This window comes from Nicotiana tabacum, chromosome 11 (genome assembly GCF_000715075.1).
Source record: "Nicotiana tabacum cultivar K326 chromosome 11, ASM71507v2, whole genome shotgun sequence".
Lineage (NCBI taxonomy): Eukaryota > Viridiplantae > Streptophyta > Magnoliopsida > Solanales > Solanaceae > Nicotiana > Nicotiana tabacum.
The window spans coordinates 3,686,650-3,705,846 of NC_134090.1; the positions used below are offsets into that span (position 1 = coordinate 3,686,650).

At 32.9% G+C, this 19,197-nt stretch overlaps 1 pseudogene; it reads left to right on the forward strand.

The window, feature by feature from the left end:
* LOC142166187 (TMV resistance protein N-like) overlaps positions 1-3,105 on the forward strand; it is a 4,311-nt pseudogene extending 1,206 nt beyond the window's left edge.
* Positions 3,106-19,197: the final 16,092 nt, after the last annotated feature.

The window sequence follows — 19,197 nt, forward strand, 5'->3', positions numbered from 1 at the left end:
ATGATATTCGTGACGGGTGAGTTAAAACACATAGTAATTTCTTATAATGAAAAAAAATGGAATACAACAAAGAATAATTTTGTGGTATTTGAGTTACCATAGGAGCAAAGTGAGGAGCTCAAAAGGAATAATTTTCATTCAAATGTGGTTGCTTATGTGAAGAAGTACTACATATTTTACTATAGAAAAAGAATCTGTACATCAAAAATGAGTTAAACAGAATAGACACAAAATACATTTATCATATTTACAAAATAAAAATTAAAAGGTGGAAACTTAATCAATTTATTTTGTTCTTGAAATTAGATTGTCATTTAGACGTCAAAAATGTTTTTATTTTCCTGAAAAAAAGGAATGATGGTTGTTATATGTGTTTCAATCAGCAAGAAGGTATTGTTCCTATCAATATAATTAGAGAGAATAAATAAAAAAAACATCTTAAACTATTCACGTTTTGCTATTACCTAGAAGACACTATAGTTTCTATCACTACAATTCCTCAATAACATTCTTGCACGTATAATATTTTGATTGCTCCTTCAAGCGTTTGTTTTATGTGCATAGATTTTTAATCATCTCTATGTAAATTAACAATATTTAGTAGCTAAGTTTGTTGGCTATTTATTACCTAGTTGATGAGAGTTCGATTCCTCACCTTGCAATCTTCTCTCCCTTTCCCCTACCCCTATATAATAAAAAATACTAGTTATGAAATGCTTACTAATACTTGACTCTTTTACATTTATCCACAATTAATCTTTTTCTTTTTGTAGGACTGAAGCAGAGAATATTCAGCAGATTGTCGACCAAATTTCCAAATTGTGCAATAGTGCTACTTTGTCTTCTTTGCGAGATATTGTAGGAATAGATACTCATTTGGAGATATTAAAGTCCATACTTAAGGTAGGAATCAATGATGTTCGGATCATATTGGGGATCTGGGGCATGGGCGGTCTAGGGAAGACGACAATAGCAAGAGCCATTTTTGACACTTTATCTCATCAATATGAAGCTGCTTGTTTCCTTGTGGATATTAAAGAAAATGAAAAAAGACATCAACTGCATTCTTTGCAAAACACCCTTCTCTCTGAATTGTTAAGAAGAAAAGATGATTACGTCAATAATAAGCATGATGGGAAGTGGATGATTCAGGACAGACTTTGCTCTAAGAAGGTGCTAATTGTGCTTGATGATATAGATCATAAAGATCATTTAGAGTATTTAGCAGGTGATATTGGTTGGTTTGGTAATGGCAGTAGGATTGTTGTAACAACTAGAAACAAGCATTTGATAGGGAAGAATGATGCAATACCTGATCATGAATCCATTCAGTTGTTCTATCAGCATGCTTTCAAAAAAGAGGTTCCAGATGAGTGTTTTAAGGAGCTTTCATTGAAGGTAGTAAATTATGCTAAAGGCCTTCCTTTAGCCCTCAAAGTGTGGGGTTCTTTGCTGCATAACCTAGGCTTAACTGAATGGAAAAGTGCAATAGAGCAAATGGAAATTAATTCTAGTTCGGAAATTGTTGAAAAGCTCAAAATCAGGTATGATGGATTAGAGCCCATCCAACAAGAGATGTTTCTAGATATATCATGCTTCTTGCGAGGGAAAAAAAACATATTACGTCATGCAAATTCTTGAAAGTTGTCATTCTGGAGCTGAATACAAATTGCGTGTCTTAATTGACAAATCTCTTGTGTCCATATCTGAAAACGATGAGATTCAAATGCATGACTTTATAAAAGATATGGGTAAATATATAGTGAATTTTCAAAAAGATCCCGGAGAACGTAGCAGACTATGGCTCGCCGAGGAAGTCGAGGAAGTGATGAGCAAGAATACAGTAAGTAGGCTAAACAATGCAATAATATTTAATTTCTAATGTTTATATTCCAAAAATACATAGGGCAGTCAATTCCAATTATTTGTTCATCTTGCAGTACGTCATTTAGTTGTTTACTTTAGCTAGTAGAAGCAGCAAAAGTAATATTAATTGCCTAATTAGTAAAAAAAGACATTAATTGCCTAATTCGTTAAGTAGCCTCTTTAATTTACGTTGCCTAATTTGTTTTTCTTATATTTTTTAGCGATGGATTAGTCTAGTAGCCAATTAATCTATTTGATCCAATGTCATTCTTTGGATTAACTTGAAAAGTTTATGATATCTTATTACATAATAACTCAATCATTGATTCACTTTACCATTATTTTTTAATAAAAAGTTACAATTTATTTGTATTGTTTCAATTACAATTACTTTCTTTCACAACATGAAAATCTTATAGACTTGACTCTAATGAACTTCTATGAAAAATGTAATAATAGAAAATAAAGCTATAGAATTAATTGCAAAAAGTATTTTTCTGAAGTAACATCAGTATTTCTTAAAAAACATCTAATTAATATTGTATCTTAAACTTTGGCATTGTAAGGAGTGAGAAAATAGCCATATTAGTAAGCGAATTTTATACGGACATTTGAAATTATACTTTGTAGACTAATGATCTTCTTACCAGGGGACCATGATAATGGAAGCAATCTGGGTTTCTTCTAGTACACTACGCTTTAGTAAGGAGGCCATGAAAAGTATGAAAAGGCTTAGGATATTTAACATAAAGTCGGCCATGGACATGGGAATGGAAACATACTTTCTTTCTGATTTCAATTCTGGTACATTACACTTTAGCAAAAAGACCATGAAATTAAATAGGAAACGGCTTAGGATATTTAACATAAAGACGTTGTGGAACTGTGATGTTTCCATTGAGTATCTGCCCAACAACTTGTGTTGGTTTGTCTTGGATGGCTATCCTTGGAAGTCATTGCCATCTACATTTGAACCCAACATGCTTGTTCACCTTGAACTCCGGGGCAGTTCACTGCGTTATTTATGGATGGAAACAAAGGTACAATAGTTGAGTTCTATTTTATTGTCATTTATTTTTCTCTCTAACTATCTTTGTCTTTTAATTTAGTGATAATGAACAAATATTATTGCTTTTGTCATGTATTATTCGAGGTGCTTCCCCTTTTTAGCTAGAATTATGATGCATGTCTTTAAATGGACAGAAGTTACTCCCTCGGGTTCATTATAAGTGACTTTTTTGCCTTTTTATTTTGGTCCCAAATAAGAGACTTTTTACATAATCAAGAAGGAATTAATTTTGTTTTTCCAAACTTTGTCTTTGTTTACAAATCTCAATATGTCAAGTTAACAATATGCTAATTTTAATTAAAGGTAATTTAGTCATAATACCTTTTTTCTAGGAGTTAGTATTTTCTTAAGGGGTGTGCCAATGGCCAAAATGTCACTTATTATGATCCGGAGGAAGTGTTAATTAATAAGCTCAAATTATTTCCATCTCAAAAGAAATTATTGTATTTTACTTTATTTGGGGTTTCTCTCAGTATTATTGTACGATCTTTTATGTCCTTTTTTTTCCAAATCTTCTCATCATTATTTTAACTAAGAGGCTCAATTTAAGAACTCATTCAATTATTTCTTATAGTAAGATTAGATTCATATGAATTTCATCCTAGATTGTATACAGTGGGCACTACTAAAAAACAGTATAATTTCGTCCGCTATTTCCAACCGAATTCCGACAGATTTTAATTGGTCGGGAAAACGATGGTCGCAAACGTGTACCGACCGAAATCGGTCGAAAACATCAACGCATTGACTGACTATCAAACTTTAATTTCCGACCGAAATCGGTCGAAAACAATTAAATATTTTTTTTTTAATTTTCAAATTTTCGACCGAAATCGGTCGAAAACTATTAATTTTTTATTTTTTTTATTTTCAAATTTCCGATCGAAATCAGTCGGAAACTATTAATATTTTTTTTTTAATTTTTTATTTTCCGACCAAATTCGGTCGGAAATTTTAAAAAATAATAATTATATTTAATTAAATAATTAGTTGTAAATTGTAATAAATTATTAATTTATTTTAATAAATAAATAAATATTCATAATTTCCGACCGAATTCGGTCGGAAGGTACCAAATTGTTAATCTCTCATTTTTTCTCTAGCCTTTGTCTCTTCAACTGGAGAATTTATTTGAAATTTCCGACCGAATTCGGTCGGATATCTGGGTAAAACCTGGACATAAAATACCTATTTTTGAGCTACACCACCTACCAATTACAACTAATATCCATCCTATAATTGCAGCATTACATTGCTGTCATTCAACCATAATTAATCAACAACAATGAATATACTAATAACAACAATAACAATAACAATTAACTAACAAAAACTATTAACTTATACTAACAACCATTATCTAACAACAACTAATAACAACCACAACAACAACTACTAAAATGTTCAATAACAAAATAACAATATAATCATCATTCAAAATTACTCTCAACTAAATATTGACAAGTTCAATACTTTGTTTAGCAATACACACCATTCAATGAGTTTTTTTTTATCTAGCATCATCTCTATCTTCACTCCTAGAACCTTCATCGTCGGCACATGGGGAAGGATCACGAGACCGGGGAATGGGAAAAGCACCACTAGCAAGAAGATTAGCCAGCTGACCTTGAAGGAGATTAAATTGTTCGTCCCTCCTTTCTAGTTGAACTTAAAGGGTACCAAATTGTTTATCTCTCGTTTTTTCTCTAGCCTTTGTCTCTTCAAGCTCTGCTGTCAGCTTCGCGATCTTATGTTCCATAGACGATATAGTCGACCTATCAATCGCCTCGCCTTGGGCGGAAGTCCCTATACCTTGCAATCCAGCCTTGTAGCGCCGAAATAATTTATCTAGAAGGCCGTATGCTATCCCCTTTTTAGGACCATCGACAACATCCAACCATATCCTCTGCGCTTCTTCGTCTAAAATGGGCGGGCGATCGCCTTGCTCATTCCGTGGCAAGCTCTGAGTGTACTCCTCCAAATTAATCTTGTAGCGACCCTTTATTTAGAAGATATAAAATTACTAACTATATAATATTATAAACATTTATAGTAGTTATGAAACTTAAGGTAAAGGATACAGAGAAAAAGATGTGAAGTAAGAAAAAGGTAAAGGATACAGAGAAAAAGATGTGAAGTACCTGCAACCTAGGATTGTCAAAATCATCTAAAACTTCTCGCAAAGCAGAGAGGATCTGTTGATGATATTGCTCTTGAAAATGTGGGCTCAGATACTTTGAAAGCTGACCAATTGCATGAATTGTTGCCCAGCGCACTCGGGGATGCGTGTCATGAATTAGCATCACAACAGTCTCTACAAGCTGCCACATCTCCTGCAACAATGCCTGGAATTTCCACACCATAAATCACATACAAAAACTAATTATGCCCATTTTTCAGAACATACTCACTAAAAAGGAAAGACTGCTACACAAAATGAAACGGAGAGAGTAATACCTTTGAGCAACCCTTGAAAATCAGACCAATTGCAGTAACACCAGCATGACGAATTCTCCAGTTTTCATCATACAAGAAGCTGAACAAATACTCAAGGCAACTAGGCAAAATCACATTTCCTCCCAATGCAATTGCTAACCTACCCAAACTTTCCATAGCATAACTACACATACTCAACTCCCCTGCATTTTCATCATCACTAATTGCATTTCCCCAATTAGGATCATCTTCAATATGTACTAACATCACAATTAGCTGACTAAGCAACTTAGAAACAACATCCTCAGCAACTATTAAAACAAACTCTATAGCAAGTTGCCATGTCCTCTCTTTTAACTCCAAATTCTCTACTACTTTCACCATTGAAGATATTATAACATCAATCTGAACCGTAAAAAACTCAGTTTCTGCCCCGGCCAAAATTATCAAATCCTCAAGAAGACTACACACAAGAACTTCCTCACCTAATGCCATAAACAAAGTCAACATTACATACCCCATAAGATCATAAAACTTGCTATAATTCGCGGTGTTTCCCAAATACAAAACCAATTTTACAGATGCCTTAGCAGCAGCAACACCACACCGATGATGTTCTATTACAGTAGGCATAAGATCTTTAAAACCCTCAATCAAGAAATCAATATAAGGCATAAAAACCTCAGGACAAATAGGAATCTGACCAATTGCATGAATTGTTGCCCAGCGCACTCGGGGATGCGTATCATGAATTAGCATCACAATAGTCTCTACAAGCTGCCTCATCTCCTGCAACAATGCCTGGAATTTCCACACCATAAATCACATACAAAAACTATATTAAGCCCATTTTTCGCCTCTCAATAGCCTTCTAAACAATTAACGTTGAACTGCTCCCTCTGTTTTATTTTATTTGACGGTATTTTACTTTTGACACATACCAAAAAATACCCTTAGACCTTGTAGTCTAAACATGCTAGTATAACCTTTCAACGACAATAAGAACATGCTACTAAGGGTAAGACAGAAAGTTGAAGTTAAAGGGTTTCCTAATACAGAAATATAACATTCTTTTCAGAACATACTTGCTAAAAAGGAAAAAGCGCTACATAAAATGGAATGAAGAGAGTATTACCTTCGAGCAACCCTCAGAAATCAGATCAATTGCATTTCCCCAATTAGGATCATCTTCAATATGTACTAACATCACAATTAGCTGACTAAGCAACTTAGAAACAACATCCTCAGCAACTGTTAAAACAAACTCTATAGCAAGTTGCCTTGTCCTCTCTTTTAACTCCAAATTCTCTACTACTTTCACCATAGAATCTATTACAACATCAATCTGAACCTTAAAAAACTCAGTTTCTGCCCCGGCCAAAATTATCAAATCCTCAAGAAGACTACACACAAGAACTTCCTCACCTAATGCCATAAACAAAGTCATCATTACATACCCCATAAGATCATAAAACTTGCTATAATTCGCGGTGTTTCCCAAATACAAAACCAATTTTACAGATGCCTTAGCAGCAGCAACACCACACCGATGATGTTCTATTACAGTATCAAGAAATCAATATAAGACATAAAAACCTCAGGACAAATAGGAATCAAATCATTCCATTATAACAAAGCACCCAATTTTCTATACAAAGAACTCGAACCCAAGTATCGAAACATGAAGTAAAACAGATTATCCCATTCATTTTTAGGAAATAACAAACCGGCTAAACTTGATACGCAAGAAACACAAGCTTTAGGCGTTTCATAATCCTTTTCAAGCCATAAACGATAGTTTAAGCCATATTTTAAGTCTTTACGCGTAAATGGAGGAAGACGGAGCCAAAGAGAAGGCAAAAGATCGCGAAGAAGATTATAACAGCGAATACCTGTGAACGATAAAGGGTTACGTTGAATCATTTCGAAGAGTTTGAGAATTAGAGCAGTTGGGTAATGGTTTTTGGTGTTCGGTTTTTCGTTAAATGGTGGTTTTGGAGGGGTTTGAACTTTGAATACACGGAATTCAAGTCAGTCCTTTTTTAAGGGAAAAATTCATAAAAAGTTAAGCAAAAGAAGATCATTAAGTATAAGTATTACCAATCACATTGTAGCGGATCCAGGATTTTAGGTTCGTGAGTGCTTAACATTAAGTATTACCAATCACATTGTATAAGTACACAAATATTTGAATACGACGATAAAAAAATTAATAAAAAACTCATAATTTTAATATTATGGACGTTGCAAAATTTTAGTAAAAGGGAGAAGGAAAGAAAAGATAGCTTATATAGTGAAGTGCTATTATAGAAAATAACCTACTAGAAGCTAGGGTATATACAGTTTCTCTATAACAGTCTCGGTTGTTCCAGTATGTGAAGTGTCGTTATAGATAACATATACTATAACATGATATTAAAAATGGTTCCAAAGAAGAGAGGTGAAAATCACATAAACCATGAAAAGGCATCGTTCAACATTAATGCTCCTCATTGTCATTTAGTTGAATTCTTCAAAGTGAAACTGCAAATAAGAAGAAAGAAAAAATCTTAGGTTTGAGGGTACGAAACTATTAGAGCATTGGGGATATTTATAGTGTCTATGCACGGACCAGCATTAATTGGTAACATTATAAAATTGGAAATTATTTTAATAGGTCAAAATCTACTGATACTATATATAAGCAAATTCTTATTAATGCGTACAAACTTTAATTGGTAATATTAAAATGGAAAACAATCTTCTATAAAAGGTCAAAATATATTGTAAAATACTAGTAGTTCACGCATGGGCAAGTCAAACTCCTTAATTAATAATATCACAAGGAACATCATTAATTAGCGAAGAAGCTCAATTAACCTTAAGTTGGCACTTCTTTTTTACCTAGTTTCCTTCTTCTTTTTTCAAATGCACTTCCTTTTAATTTAATCATTCGAAATTAGAACCCTATTGGGTCCAACTATTTAATTTCGTGTCTTGTAAGACCCCATTAGGGCTTGCAGGAAAAAGAATGGAAAACAATCTTTTATATATAGAAGGTCGAAATATTCTTAGTGAAAGGAAAAATTTAATGCAACAACATATGGTGCTCTATGGAAACATTAATGGGTAAGCTTTGAAAAATGGAAAACAATCTTCTATAATATGTAAAACTAGTGTAAGAAAATATTTATACGGTCAACATACATAACTAAATTGTAAACTACTAGTATCTATAAATGTGCGTTGCACGTTAATAATGACACATGATGATTGAAATATTTTTTTATATGAATGAACAATAAAATTTACTCCCACCGTTTACTTTTAGTTGTCAAATATTCTAAAAATAAATTTTCATTTTTACTTGTCACTTTTCGCATATCAAGAGAAAAATAATTCATTTTTCCTGCTTTGCCCTTAGCATTAATTACTCATTTCAAATCATTTTCTAAATTCATTAAGACTATACACCAATTAATATGGGTATCATGGTAAATTATGCACTTTATTTATTATTTCTTAAGGGATGTGGAAAGTCAATAGTGGAAAAGTAAAAGTGAATGGAGGTAGTAATTAATGAGAGAAAATTTATATATAATACTACAACAATCATCTAAATGCCGAAAAATATTGTTATATTAGCATAATACATGAATTTAAATTAAAGGATATCATCATAACTTATATAAATTACCAATTTTAGTCATGTTAAGTAGATAATTATGTATTGTAGTTTAAAGGTATCTAATATGATGGTATCTTAGGAAACACTTTTTTATAGACGATATTACTTTTGTATATGCTTCCTTATAATGCTTTGGTTACTCTGCCGTAACCAAAACTCTTATTGTCAATATTGATATCTCCCTTGAAAGTACAACACATAGTTATTCGTGTAAGAAAATATATTGTGGTAAATATAGTCCAATATTTAGGATGTTTGTCCTTGTGCTTTATTTATTATAACTACAAAACATAAACATACTGAAAATTATTTTTACACAAATTTGAAAGGATATTCTTTAGTTTCGGAAGATGAAAGTTGAATTCGGTGATAAACACATACTTAGAAGCACATTGACAGGTATCAAAAGTTATGCATGTATGACGTTATTGTAAAAACTTCTATATACCATATGTGTAGTATTACATAAGCTATTTAGCGGATCTATGTTTTCAGTAGCATGACGAGGCATAGTTTTCTTCAAAATCAACATATATGCAATGAAAGATCAATTTTAACTTAGTCTATTATATATATAGTGACACTAACATACGTAAGAAATAATGAACTTGATAACAAACATTTACGGTAGAAGATCATTTGATATTAAAGTATTTAAATATTCTTCTTGGTAATAATTGTTGGTATCATCTTCTGCTGAGTCAACACGAAAAAATATTTTGTTTTTACCATAAAACTTAGCAATCAACCTTTTATTTAGTTGATCAACATATTCATTTCTGCTAGCTAAGATAGATCTTTAATTTCTATCATGTTATTTGCACAAATATTTTTCTTATTAAATACACTACTATTACTATTGGGGTTGATAACCAAGTATTTTAGAAGAACCAAATCATCGTTTATTAGATGCTCTTCTTCGTTTCCGACAGGAAGAAAGAAATCACTGAATGTTGGATTTGTTTTTACTTTTATTTTTCTTGTCATTTGAATATTTTTCATTTGAGGTCATAGATATAATTTTGGCAAGCTAGCTTTTACAGTTTCTGCTTTAGTCAATTTTGGAACTACTGATCGTACTTGATAAACTATTACTTTTTCACCAAATGGTTCATCGATATCCAATATATCTCTAAAACTCTGGCGATGGTTTCGATCGTATGACACTTAGCTAAAAGCGCTTCATCCCATATTATTACTTTTTTTGGTAAAACAGTGAAGTATTACCATTGACAACAAAATGTTTACACCTAATGAGCACTTTAGAGAGATCTCAAAAGCTTCGAACAAAGAAAAACATCACTCAACTAATTACATAGCTATTACCTCAAATAACTACATCTACTTGCTTTCCTAGAGTATTTTAAGTGTTTTACCCTCTCTACAATCTCTTTCTTTATCTGCATAAATACAACCTCAGTATTTACATTTATCCCTCTGAAACGTTTCCAATTTTGAGCCTTCCATTTGTGGTAGAGCTTTGCACCCCATATTGCTGTTGCTAATTCCTTCTTGAACTGCTTCCAATGTCTGGTTTTGATCCATTTCATGAATTGAGTTATCCCTTTCCTCTGTATTCTGATACCCGACCACATTTCCAGTTCATCTTGCAATTTCACTGTCCAACTACACTCAGTAAAGAGGTGTAACTGGCTTTCAGCCATGTTTTCATCATATAAGCAGCACATTCCATCATCTACTGGTATATGGAGTCGGATCAACCTCTCTTTTGTTAACAACTTCTCTTGATTAGCCAACCATACTATAAACCTATGTCTAGGTAGCATAATGTTGTTCCATACTAAATCAGCTTCTAACATTTTCTCCATGCTTCCTAGTAAGCTAATATAGCTTCTACTGACAGAATATGCACCATTTATTGTTAAACAGTAGGTGCCATTATTGTACCAATTTGTCATAACTGATTTAATGGAATTAAGCTTCCTCCAGTACCAGATGCTGTCAACAGGTGGAGTGTGAATCCAGATATCCTGATTGGATAAGATTTTAGAGTATGCACTTGTTATTTTGGAGTTATTCTCTCTACTAGCTGATAACACTCCACTTTGCTCCATTTTTTTGAAGAGGGAGAGGAAAACCCAGGTATCTTATTGGCAAAGTACCAAGTGAGAACCCAATCATCTCTACCATTTGATCTCTTAGGTTATTCTCAACCCCTGCTATAAAGATACTAGATTTGTCCATGTTAGCTTCCAATCCTGTTATATTACTGAAATGATTTAATGCCTCTATCATCCTCGCAATAGACTTTAGGTCTCCCTTACAGAATAACATTAAATCATTACCAAACACTAAGTGAGTCAGCTTAGTATTCTTAAACATTGGATGGAACTTAAAGTCACGCAGTTCCCCCATCTTTTTCAAAATCCTTGACAAATACTCCATGCCTATCACAAATAACATTGGTAACATTGGATCTCCTTGCCTCAACCCTCTTTTCCCTTCAAAGTATCCATATCATTCTCCATTAACCTTGATTGAAAATTTTGTGGAAGTAACACATACCATGACCAGATTAGTAAATGCTTCTGGAAAGCCATACCCAATCAATGCCTCCTTAAGAAATTCATAACTAACCATGTCATATGCCTTCTTTAGATCTATCTTCATCATACACCTAGGCGATGTTTTCCTATTGTAGTGCCTAAGGATATCATGGCATATCAACACATTATGCACTAAGGTTCTTCCCTTGACAAAGACTGCTTGATTCTCCGCAACTATACATCCAACTGCCTCTCTAAGTCTCCCACACATCATCTTTGATATAACCTTATACAAGACATTGCAACATGATATAGGTCGGAACTGCTCTGCATTTTGAGATACTGAAACTTTAGGAATTAATGAGATAATTGTTGCATTCAGTTGCTTCAACAGGTTCCCATTGCTAAACAATTCCAGCACTGCTTGAGTTATATCATTACTTATAACCCCCCAGGCTGCTTTGAAAAAGTCACTTCCATACCCATCGGGACCTGGACTCTTGTTCTTGTCAATGTTGAATATAGCCTTTTTCACATCTTCACTTCTATAGGGCTGAACTAAGGCAACTTGTTGCCCAAGTGTTAATTTAGGACCATTGTGTAAGAAACTCTTGAAAGCTCTTACCCTTTTCAAAGACTTTTTACCAAGTAAAGCTTGATAGAAATCCACCAATATCTGTGCAATATCCTCTGAATCAGCGCATATAATTCCATTCTTGTCTTATAGTTGTGTGATTGCTTGTTGCAATTTCTTATGCTTTATCACCGGGAAAAAATATCTCGTGTTATCATCACCTAGACTAATACACGTTGCCTTACTTCTTTGTTGTAGGAAAATTTCAGCAAGATATGAACTCTTTCTAAATTGCTGATACTTCTCCTTTTCAAGTTGTTATAGTTTCTTATCCCCTGGGTGCTGCTGTAATGCTTCATGTACTTGTTTTAGTGCATCCCTGTCTTCATTAGCATATGTAACTATATTCCTTAAATATTGCTTATTCAAATCTTTATGTCTCTTTATTTAAACTCCTCATTTTGCTTATTATTTGGTATGTCATATGCCCTTCCACTAGCTACTTCCACACCTCCTCTACTTTGACCAGAAATTGTGGATGTTGTGACCAAGTATTACAGTATTTAAATGCCTTTTGTCTATTGTTCCTCAAATTTAACAAAGAAATACTCACTGGAATGTGATCACCGATACCTTCTGGTAAGAAATTAGCTATATAAGATGGCATGTTTTCCAGCCAACTCCTATTAACAAAAAACCAGTCTATCTTTGAATAAATTCTTTCCTGACTGTTCCTTCTTATCCCCTTCCTGTTGCGCATTGTGTACTGTTGCTTCTTGTGTATGTCTTCTACCTTGTGTATTCCCTTTCTTCTTTCTACAGTCACCTTCAGAATGCCCATATTTGTTATAATATTTGCACAATGATGGTTTCTAGTCATATAAGACTTTTTGCTCAATTAACATCCCTTTCTCATTTCTGAACCATATTTTCTTCGAAAGTTCTGCATCCATCTCAACTTCAATCAATAGACATGCAAAACTTTGATATAGTTTTGAAAGCTTCAGATATAGTTTTGAAAGCTTATTCTTGATCAGGATTTAACTTTGATTGTACTTACTCAAACACGTGTATGGCCTTCTTAATATTATATTAATCCTTTTTACTCTGTGATCTATTTTTTTAATCTCTAACATTCTTTTTATGGAATAAATTAATGTATCCTAAGATTTTTTTTGAACTTGAAAATAATTTTACTCATATGATAAATTTAAAAAATAATTTAATTGGACTCTCTTGCTAAATAATTAATTGAAAGATTTGATTATTTGGTTTTAACATAAAATATAATTTATTTTCTGTTGATTTAGATTCTTAATATTAGTTCATCTAATGTTTGAATATTTAACCGTAATTATAATTTTATCTACCATAAATTTTATTTTTAAAGAGTAAAAAGATCGATCTGACATTCCACTTTTAGATCTTTATGTTTGCAAACTGGTTCTTACCAACCTTTTTCTTTCTTTTCTCACACATTTATATTCTTAAATATTTTCTTAGTTGTTCTTTAATAATTGGGTATATTTTTCTATATTACACGAAAAATTAATAATAATAAAAATATTCTTTGAGTAGGAAAGCAGTTCAAATATAATATAATTATTATCGTAGGAATATTTTCTCAATATTAACGCTTTATGCAGTCTGTTTAGCATTTCTTTTATCTTATTTGTTTGATAATAAATATTATAGAGTGGTAATGTATTAACAATATATAGGATTCTTATGAAATTGATTTTATTAAACCTTCCTACATATTTTTAGTAAGAATTCAATAGGCAAGATTGTATTGATTTTAAAATCTTAAATCTTAAAAAATTAACATAGAAGTTATTTTAGTCCAAAAAGTAAATTATCACAACTATGTCCTTTCCCCATGAGTTCTTAGGTTTAATATTTTAGGGCTATTTTGGTCTATCAATATATTTGTGCTTTTATAATAATATAGGCTCTCATATTTCTAAATGGATTTGGACAATATAATACGTTTTTAAATTAAATTAGTAATAGAAATTTTTTAAGAAGTATATCCTAAAAGTAATAGGATTACATGGCTAAAAATATGTCCATATCCCGAAAGTAATTATACTAATAGAAAATCTAACACATTCCTAAAGATATATATCTATGCCCGAAAATAATTATACTAATAGGTATGCCCGAAAATAATTATACTAATAGGATTACTAAAGGTAATCATGTAGGATTCCTAACATGTAATATTATGTCCTAAAACTAATAGGATGACAAAGCTAATGTCTAAAATTCTGATTATGTCCTTTTATTGTGAGTTATTATGCTTAATATTAAAAGGTTATTTTTGTAATCCAATATTATATTCATGCTTTTATAATAATATAGATAGATAGATAGATAGATAGATAGATAGATATAGATATAGATATAGATATAGAGACTTGAAGTTTCAATCATTTATTGATGAGTAAGTTCATGCATGGCCGAGCCAAAAAAGAGAAAAATCAACATTATTTTTTTTGTGAAACAGAAATATGTTGTTCTGTTCACATCATATGAAAAAAGTTACGTACTCCTAGTCCTTGAAAAGGTTTCTCGTGCAAAAAAAGGGTACTTGGTAGAAATATGACAATTGTAATTGAACAATTTTCAGAAAATCATACTATACGCTTTGGTGACGTTAGCAAAAATACACTTGAAAATGCAGTTAATGTACATGAAAAATTAATCTTGAACTTCTATCTTATTGCATGAAAGCTGGGGTTCAAATGGAGCTGGTATACATGATTACCACCAAAGAGTGTGGTGCAGCGGATGAGGCTGCTCCTCCCTTAACCAGAGGTCTTAAGTTCGAGCCCTAGGTTTGGAAAAATTCTTGGCAGGGAGCGCTTCCTCCCGAATGGGGCCCTACCCGATGCGAATCCGTATATAGTCGGGCTCCAATGCGGGAACCGGACACCGGGCGAGAAACCAAAAAAAAAAAAGGACCACATTTGTTGCATCATATTCGCCTCCTAATCCAACTTCCAAAATAGCAACATCTACCTGCTCTCCTCTGCAAATATTTTAAAAGGCAAGCAGCGCAAAGAAGCGAAAAGTAAGTGGCCATTGGAACCTCATCAGTGGTTCTTTCCTTGAATATATCGAAGCATCACCAACAACGCGTCAGTTCCAAATAAGTTGGGGTCTATCTAACAATTCTAATACTAAAATTATTAAATAATAATTATAAATATTGTTAATATTCTTTTATTTTCATTTGAATGGTAAATGTTTTTCTTCGTTCCTTTTTTGGGCATTTGAAATCCTTTTTATTTTTTATTAATATTATTTGATATATATATATATATATATATATATATATATATATATATATATATATATATATATATCACCTACCGAAATTCTCACCTTCGAGACCGAGATGGCGCCTAATATTTCACTTGCTAGGCAAGCCAACGTTAGAATATAACTAACCATTTAAACAAAATTTTAAATTTATTTAATATCAAGGAAACAATGCGGATATAAAGTCTGAAATAAAGTGAATATTCCATAATAATCGCGATATCTAAATACCATCCCAGAACTGGAATCACAAGTGCACGAGCTTCTAGAATAATACAAATAAAGGTCTGAATAAAATTCACGCTGTTTGAAATATAATACACAACTGAGATAAGATAGAAGGGGTTTAGAACTGCGAACGCTGTGCGGTTATACCTCAAGTATCCACTGGTAGCGGTATCAGGGCAAATCTACAGTACGCCGCTGGGACCAACTCCGAAATCTGCACAAGAAGTGCAGAGTGTAGTATCAGTACAACCGACCCCATGTACTGATAAGTGCCGAGCCTAACCTCGACGAAATAGTGACGAGGCTAAGGCATGTCACTTACATTAACCTGTACGCAATAATAATAATAACAACAATAATAGAAATAAAACATATATCTCTTTTCAACAATTGAAGCCAACTTGGCAGTCATAACCAATTATTATTTCAATCAGTTTCCGTTGCGGCGTGCAACCCGATCCCACAATATATTTACATTCAACTCTGTTGCGGCGTGCAACCCGATCCTCCAATATATTCATTTCAATTAATTCTGTTGCGGCGTGCAACCCGCCCCAACAATTTAATTCCTCAATAAATTTCCGTTGCGACGTGCAACCCGCTCCAACAATATAAACTTTAAATAAATTTGTTGCCGCGTGCAACCCGATCCCTCAATATAAACTTTAAACAACTTTGTTGCGGCGTGCAACCCGATCCCCCAATATATTTAACAACTCTTAAATATAATAAAAATACTCCAATAAATACCACATTCAATAAGAAACTATTAAGCATCAAGGCATACAATAATTATAATTCATTTATGAAACAAACAATGACAAGTAGAAATTATGACACATAAATCAAATAAGCATGCGACAATTATTACAGGAATTCAGGAATTAATATTTGACAAGGAATAGGAGAGAAACAATTATTATAACAATTAATTAGTGTCTTAAAATAATTTAAGATGTTTAAATAATTAAGCAAACAATTAAATTGACAAATTATAGGCACTCGTCACCTTGCCTATACATCGTTGCACATGAAATACACATAGCAAATAATTCAGAGGTTCTATTCCCTCAAGTCAAGGTTAACCACGACACTTACCTCGTTTTGCAACCAAGTTCAAGAATCCAATAAACCTTTGCCTCGCTAATTCGTGTCCGAAATCCTCAAATCTAGTCATAGACAATTCGATATACTCAATACAAATCGTAGGAATTAATTCCATAAGAATTTACTAATTTTCCGGATTAATATCTGAAATTCCTCTCAAAAATCAACAGTGGGGCCCACGTTTCGAATGTAACGACCCGACTTGTCATTTTAAGAATTTATGTTCCGTTCAGTGGCTTAAGGTCTCGAGCAGCTTTGAAATGTATATTATGACTTGCGAGGGTGGTCAAGTTTTGTTTTCGGATGATTTAGGATTTAATTAAAAGAACAATTCTTGTTTTGGAAGCTTAAGTTGAAATAATTGACCGGATGATGAATTATGTATAAACGACCCCAAAATGGAGTTTTGATGATTCCAATAGCTCCGTATGTTGAAAGTCCGTAGTAAAATTTTGCTTGAAATGACGAAAGTTAAATTTTTGGGAAGTATGACCAGGGAGTTGACATTTTGATATCGGAGTCGGAATCCAGTTCTGAAATTTTTTATCGATCCGTTATATCATTTATGACTTGTGTGCAAAATTTGAAGTAATTTGAGGTTTAGCGTTATTTTATGTGATTTGAGGTTTCAACTAAGTTTGTATGATGTTTTAGGACTTGTTGGTATATTAGGTTGAGGTCTCGAGGGCCTCGGGTGAGTTTCAGAGTGGTTTCGGATTATTTTTAACTGCTGGTTTTTTGACAGCAATGTGCGAAATTTTTGATGCGCAGAGCTTATTTTGAAAGCTTATATCTCGAAACCTATAAGGAATATGGAAATTATCAAAACATGAAAGTTGTAGCCCTTTGATTCTAGTTTCTATAATAATAAACCATTCATTATTAGGATATTTGTAAAAATAGTTATGATTGATTGACTGAAGCTGGTACTGCAGATTTTGGCTACAGCAGTGTGCATCGCCAGAAATTTCTGCTACACAGGGCTGACTGTGGGAGCTTATATATCGCAATCTATAAGGAGTTAGGCGATGAGTGAAACATAAAAGTTGTAGCCCTTTGTATCTGGTTTGCATAAATGTAAACCGTTTGGAAGTTGGGGTTGAGTACAAGAAGTTATGGTTGATACACTACAGACTATCGGGGAAGAGTTTTGGAAGAGTTTGATGTTTTCAACATAAGCATATAATGATCCAAAGGTCCATTTTTAGTTCTAGAGATCGAAATTCAATTTCGAGACTTCCTAGATTTTGATAATGAATTATAGGAGTGATCTGGAAAGTTTGGTCTAATTTCATCAAGTCGCGATTGGGTTTTTAGCGCGAAACATGAGTTAATTATTTAATGAGCAAAATTGATATCACATTGAGCAAAATGAGCTCCGAATTGGGTTTCGATTGAAAGACTAGGTTCGTATTATTATTTGTCACTCATAGGAATAAGAATCGTCGAATTCCGAGTTCGTATGATGGAGTTAGAGCCTTTTTAGTGAACAACAATAACTGCTGGTGCAAGCAAGTTCTGGTGTGGACTTTTAGTGACGAAAAATGGACTTTTAGTGACGGAAAATGGACTTTTAGTGACGGGAAATGGACTTTTAGTAAGGGATGAGCAGAAACTTAAGGACCAAAAATGGTCATTTCCTTCATTTCTTTTTGGATTTTTGGAGCACCGTTCTTGGGCGATTTTGAGGATTTATTCACGACTTTGACTTGGGTAAGTGTCCTATATCCAAAAGTGATTATATTTCATAAATCCATGGTTATATTCATCATTTATTTCGGATTTAAATGGAAGAAATCAAGATTTTTGCAAAACTTTCCAAGAACGAAAATTTTAGATTTGGAGGTCGAGTTGTTATCAAAATTTGATAAAATTGTTATGGGTGGACTCGTAATTGAATGGGTTATCGGATTTTGTGAGTTTCGTCGGATTCCGATATGTGGGCCCCCAGGCGATTTTTGAGTTAAATTTCGGATTTTGTTGTAAAATTAGTATTTTCATATGGAATTAATTGCTATAATTAGATTTGACTGAATTGAATTAATTTGGATAGATTTGAGCTGTCCGAAGGTCAATTCAAGCAAGAAGGCAATTTTGAAATATCGGCCTAACTTCAAAAAGGTAAGTACCTTGCCTAACCTTGTGTGAGGGAATTTTCCCTAGGCATTGAGCCTTATGTGGAAATTGTGTGATTGGAAAACCATGTATGCGAGGTGACGAGTACGTACTTGGTTTATATGTGCAAACTATATCGGTTAAAAATTTGTAGACACCCTTATGTATTAAATTGGAAAATTGTGAAAATTTAGTAAATCCTTGATTTGTCATACCTCATTCTTTGTTTGTTGAGTTTGTATTTTTATGATAATTTAGTGTGATTGCGAATTGGAATTTTATGAGAATTTCGTGTGTTTGT